Source organism: Nyctereutes procyonoides, unplaced genomic scaffold (genome assembly GCF_905146905.1).
Source record: "Nyctereutes procyonoides isolate TBG_1078 unplaced genomic scaffold, NYPRO_anot_genome, whole genome shotgun sequence".
Taxonomy (NCBI): Eukaryota; Metazoa; Chordata; class Mammalia; order Carnivora; family Canidae; genus Nyctereutes; species Nyctereutes procyonoides.
In genome coordinates, this window is record NW_026575141.1 from 9,990,568 (window position 1) to 9,997,181 (window position 6,614).

Sequence of the window (6,614 nt, forward strand, 5' to 3'; positions counted from 1 at the left end):
ATTGTATGTTTCACATTTAAGTCTTTAACCCATTATGAATTTATTTTTGTGTATGGTATAAGAAAATGATCCAGTTGCATTCTTTTGCTTGTTGCTATCAAGTACTTCATCAAAATAAAAAACTTCTGCACAGTGAAGGAAACAATCAACAAACTAAAAGTCAACCTACAGAATGGGAGAAGATATTTGCAAATGACATTTCTAGTAAAGGGTTAGTATCCAAAATATATAATCAATTAAAAATGGGCAGAATACACCAATACCTCTTGTATGTCCAAAAAAGACATGCAAATGGCCAACAGGCACATGAAAAGATAATCAACATCATTGATTATCAGGGAAATACATAACAACACTACAAATGAGGTATCATTTCATCTTTTCAGGATGACTAAAATCAAGAACACATGAAACAACAGGTATTGGTATGGATGTAGAGAAAGGGAAACCCTCTTGCACTGTTGGTGCAAGTGCAAAATGGTGAAGCCACTCTGGAAAACAGTGTGGAGTTTCCTCAAAAAATTAAAAATAGAACCACTTTACAATCCAGCAATTGTACTACTAAGTATTTACCCAAACCAAAAATACCAAATCAAAGGGATACAAGGAGCATTATCTAAAATACCCAAATTATGGAAATAGCCCAAGTGTCCATCAACTGATGATTGGATAAAGAAGCTGTGGTATCTATCTACCTATCTATCTATATCTATATCTATATCTATATCTATCTATATCTATATCATCTATATCTATTTGTATCTATATATTTGTGTATACACACCCTCCCACACACACATAATGGGATATTACTCAACCATAAAAAAGAATGAAATCTTGCCATTTGCAATGATGTGGATGGACCTAGAATACATAATGCTAAATGAAATAAGCCAGATAGAGAAAGACAAATACCATATGATTTCACTCATATGTGGAATTTAAGAAAGAAACCAAGCAAGCAAAGGAAAAAAAAAAGTGAAAGAGACAAACCAAGAAACAGACTCTTTAACTATAGAGAATAAACTGATGGTTACCAGAAGGGAGGTGGATGAGCAATAGTTGAAGTAGGTGATGGGGAGTAATGAAGGCATTTGTGATGAGCACCAGGTGTTGTATGGAACGTTGAATCACTATATTGACACCTGGAACTAATATTACATTGTATTTTTACTAACTGGAATTTAAATAAAAATTTAAATCCATTTTCTAAGTTACCTTTTTTTTTTTTAAGTTTACAATAGGACACAAATTCATGAAATTCAAGCAGAAATTCCTAAGGAAAGAAGAGAATGAGAGGATAAGAATGTAAAATTAAAAGGAAGTGATTGAATAAAGCAAAAAAAAAATTTAAGATTTTATTTATGTAATCACAAAAGACAGAGAGAGAGAGAGAGAGAGAGAGAGAGAGAGAGAGAGAGAGGCAGAGACACAGGCAGAAGGAGAAGCAGGCTCCATGCAGGGAGCCCGACATGGGACTCCATCCCGAGTCTTCAGGATGACACCCTGGGCGGAAGGCGGCGCTAAACCGCTGAACCACCGTGGTTGCCTGAATAAAGCAAAATTTAAATTAGTAACAAAATAACTACATTAAAGTAGTTGTTGGAAACAGTAGGAAGCAGAATTTTTGCTTTAAAAAAATCAGAACACAGACAGTAATCATTAAAAATAGAAGAAAAATGGTTGAAGAGATAATAAAACAAAAATTTACATTTAGAATGAGAATTTTCTAAATGATAGAAGATAGTACAATTGAAACAAATATAAGTCATAATTTTGAGATGCATGTAAGATTTTAAGACCGTTTTTTATTTTTCCTAATAATAGTTTTAATTATTTTAAAGCATTGTTAACAATGAGAGAAAGGAGAAAGTAAGAATTATTCTTGTTCTCATCATACAGAAATAATCATAGCTTTCAAGTGTGAAATTTTACAAAATTGTCAACATATCAAATTTACATTATTTTATTTTCAAATAGAAATTAATCTAATTTTATAATCTCCATAATAAAGACAGTATTTTGTTCACTATTCAGAACCTAAAACAGTAGCTTCTATATAGTAGGTGTTACTAAACATTTGTAAACAAATAAATTTTTTGTTTAAAAGACTATCATTTATAAAAACAAAAAAGAAAAAAATCTAAAATCACACTGTAACTATACTCAGTGCTAATTTTTAATATGTCTTCCAAGACTTTTGTTTATCATAAATATATATGTATATTTAAAGCGATACTATATATACACTAAAATGCATATTTAATGGTTTGAATATATTCCTCAATCCTTCTTAGGAAGCATGATTTTTCAGAGATTCTCAAAGCCCAAGCTGGTTTTAGAGAGGGGATGTTCAGCTCTAAACTGTGGAGGAGTCAGGGCCAAAGTATTGGAGGAGCTAAACAAAAACCATTGGATGGGCTTATCCATCTTCCTCTGATCTTGTACATGCTTGAAAATGAAATCTTATGTTTCAGTAATATCAAACCTGATTTTTTTCAAGGGAAAACATGAATATGTGTGACTTTCAGAGACTCTGAGTTACATATTAAAGGGTTTATTTCTTTTAAAAATGCTTTACTTTCTATTTAGCCCATCTGGTATCCTAAGAAAACTCACCTTCTCAGATAACAATATTTACCTTGCATATTTTAGAGAAACATAGAAGAATATGGCAAAATACCCTATTTCAAGACACATTAGAATGTAATTCATTTTAAAATAATGATTATTGGTTATAAGAAAGAATCTTTGTAAGATTCTCCATAAAACATGGCAAATGCAGCTTCATCAGGCACAAACCTATTTTAATGCCCTCCTAGTGAAATGATCTGTGCAGCAGTCATAAAATACATTATACTAAATATTCTTTATGCTAAAAAATGATTTTTAAGCTCCTGGTCCATTTGATACCTAAAACATCTGATCATAACTTAGTGCCTGACTCGATCTGATCTGAATCATAGTGTTATCATCCAATGCAGTGTGCATCTCTGACAGGCACACTACAAACTGCATTGCAATCTGAGGCCAGTAGACATATTAAATCCAAGATTTACCTATCTACGATTTATAGTCACAGGATTCATATCTTAACTTTCCTTAAATAAAAATAGCCATAGTGATGGTAGTAAAAAATGTTTCCTATTTAAGTGTAAATCAAAGAAGGAGGTAAAAGGAAGTGGTAATCATTTCAAATCTTTTCTCACAATATTGTCTCTCAAAGTGAGGTAAAATGAATTGCATGAAGTACTAAAATGTTTTTATATGTAGTTTATCTAAGCGTGGATTTGTTTAATCATATGTGGTTAAACCCATTAATGCATGCAATAAAATACAGTCAACATCTACATGTATCATTCTTTCTGCATCTCTACGATAGGATATTGGATGAAAAGATCCAGTTGGAAAAATATCAATTAATTAATAAGTTCCATTAATAAAGATTTTGAAAATGCACAGAACAATATATATTTTTTAAAAAAGATTTTATTTATTTAAAGGAGAGAGAGAGAGAAAGAACATGATCTGGGGGCAGCGAAGAGGGAGAAGCAAGTTCTCCACTGAGCAAGGAGCCCAGTTTGTGGCCCTCTCTCTGGACCCTGGGATCATGACCTGAGACAAAGATAGATACTTTAACTTATTGAGCCATTCAGGCACCCCAGAACAATACATAGTTTTATGAACAAACATGTAATAGTATAAAACACTTGAATGAGAATCATAAACACCAATTTCAATATTGTTTATAGCTCAGTTGGGAAAGAAGCATTTTACCTGTATCTCTAAAACATAAAAATGTGAAATAAGTCTCCTAGGGTGCTCAGGGAGGTCATGGAGAAAGTAATGTACTGATATTTCAAATTTAAATCTAGTTTAGGGGATCCCTGGGTGGCTTAGCAGTTTAACTCCTGCCTTTGGCCTAGGGCATGATCCCGGAGTCCTGGAATTGAGTCCTGCATCAGGCTCCCTGCATGGAGCCTGCTTCTCCCTCTGCCTGTGTCTCTGCCTCTGTCTTTCTGTGTCTCCCATGAATAAATAAATAAAATCTTTAAAAATAAATAAATAAATCTAGTTTAATAGTAGATAGTAATACATAACTCTTCTTTGCCAATAAAGAATGACTTAGAGCTATTTTCTGAGTGTATGTACCATCCAAAATTTTGTTCCAAAAAGGTGTAGCAGGGCTAGAGTATTTTATCTAAATTAATGAAATAATGTGTGTACCAGAGAAGTGACATCCATTTGCTTCTTTCATAAAGTATTACCCAGAGCAATTCTATTACATATTTTCTACCTATCTTTGTAGCATTCTGTATTTGGTAGAGATATTTCTAGAAACCTATACTATAGTCTATTTGACCTAATAATAGTGACATTTATAAAAATTATTAAAATTGTTATATTTATTTGAAATTATTATCTGCGTGTAGCAGCACTTAGACTTCTACTTTTAAACATAAATCTGTTTGAACTCAATAGCATTTGTCTTCACTTTTAAATCCAGTACCTTCTGTGAGGCAGTCTCATGATCTCTAAAAAGTCAAAAAGGTAAAACTCAGGTTAGGACAAAATGAAAGCTATTTCTTATATTTTTAGTGGTGTCATTTCGTGTGTGTGTGTTTGTGATGTGATGCATATTCTTAAAATCATACAAAAATACCTGGTGTTAAGCATGTTACATAAATATCATGGTTCATCTTATCAGGAGACAAAAATTGAGAAGGTCCATCTCTATAAGATACTTGTTGATTGACAGGTCACATATCTGAAACTTTAGCATTAAAATATTTTTCATTTGGGTTAAAGTGCATTTTCCAAAACTCTTATCAAAAGAAAACCAATTTACTCTGTTACCCAACCTCCCCAAACATAGTAATATATTAATAATTAGTGAAAATTACCATGGATTAATTTATTTTTAATGTAGTTTTATTTAGCAGGTGCCTGATAGATGGGTGAATGGTATATTGTGTAAGAAACAGTATGTGATAAATATGCCAAAGTCATGGTGACAAATGTTATTCTGTTATTCTTTGTAACCCTTACTATTCATAGCAGTATAAGTGTCTATCAGGAAATAACATTTATACCCAAGCTTTGTTTTGAGAAACAAGATGAACATGCTAGGATTTATGTTTCCATACAACACACACATGTGTATATATGTTAACACATACACTTGCATGTGTACACATAGTTTTGATACTTCTTAAAATTATCAAAAATTCATTCGAAGTATATAAAATAAATGACAGTAAAATTCAACAGGGGATATGCTTCTGTATATATTTGTCAATATATACATCTAGAGTATTTTTAACCTCTGAACTCCATGTTAACATTAAATGACTATAAAATTATTAATCAAAAATAAAGAAAATCACTTTAAAAAGATGGGACTTGTATACAAAGGACTCTAATGTTAGTTTATGCATGAACCCTTAGGCTTAAGAGTTCTAATACTGATTTTTCAAATGAGCAACTACTTTTTTATGAAAGTAGAATCAATTTATTTCCTATTTATAAAGTGTAAAAAAAAAGCGCCTTGGGTATAAAATTCTAAATGCCTATGGTGTGATCAGTCAGGAGCTTAGAAATGTCACTCTTTGCAGTGTTGAGTCATTAATTAGTGTTTGGTGCAAAGAAAGCAGGTGCCAGGAGCCCCTTCTGTACCAGGATAAGTGACAGCTTCCCAAGGATAAAGCCTCAGACTTCTGTGAGGAAGATGGGTGGAGAGCAGGAAGGAAGGGGGGCAGAACTAAGGTGAGAGGCTAGGGAGGGTTATGTACTGAAGTCTATTGGGAAATACTTTAATTTGCAAGAGGGAAGATTTTCTTTCTTAATTACAGAATGCAAGTGGCCTGAGTCTGTCCTAGGTAAATTAAGCAGTTTGCTGTACACAAATGCAGGCTCTGTGATGAAGGAAAGGCATCCATCAACGTGGCAAGAATTGGACTTGTGTGAACTTGCACAGCCATAAAGAGTCCTGGCAGAAGTGAGGATCACCTAGTCTCACAGCTGTCCATTTGTAGAAGTGACAGTATAATACTGCTGCTAGCCTCTGGAATACAAAAGCATCTGAAGTCCCTGTGTGCAGACAAAGCAGTTGGAGTGTTTCCAGTGTAAATTCATGACCCAGACATGAAGGGGAGATGCTGAGGGCGAAGAACACAGCTGTGAGGACGATGGTCCCTTTGAACTTACGGAATCCAAGGTGGACGAGGCCAGCCTGCAAGAAAAAGGTGTTGAAGAACAAGAGGAAAATGATGATGTGGAAAAGAGATGCAGTATCCTGGATGATGAAAAACACCAGTAGAATGATAGGAGCCATTCAGAGTAGCTCTGAGAAGGAACTGACAAGGAGGTCTTAGGACCTGCAGGAAGAGCACCAGGCTAGAGCACTGCTGGGGAGCATCTTCCTTTTGTTTCGTTGGGCCCCCAGGGCACATGCCACAGTTTCCCAGAAAATAGTTCCTAGCTTTCTTCCCAGCAGTGAAGGAGAAGCATCAGCTTCTCAGAATCAGAGCTGTTTTCCAGCTCTAAGACACGGGCTTCAAAGACCCTCTACATCAGTTGCCACAGGAATGCCATCCTGGCTTCCAGAAACTGGT

The 6,614-nt window shown here is 34.1% G+C and overlaps 1 pseudogene; it reads right to left on the reverse strand.

Moving 5' to 3' along the window:
• Positions 1-5,938: 5,938 nt before the first annotated feature.
• Positions 5,939-6,334, reverse strand: LOC129498150 (transmembrane protein 138-like; annotated as a pseudogene).
• Positions 6,335-6,614: the final 280 nt, after the last annotated feature.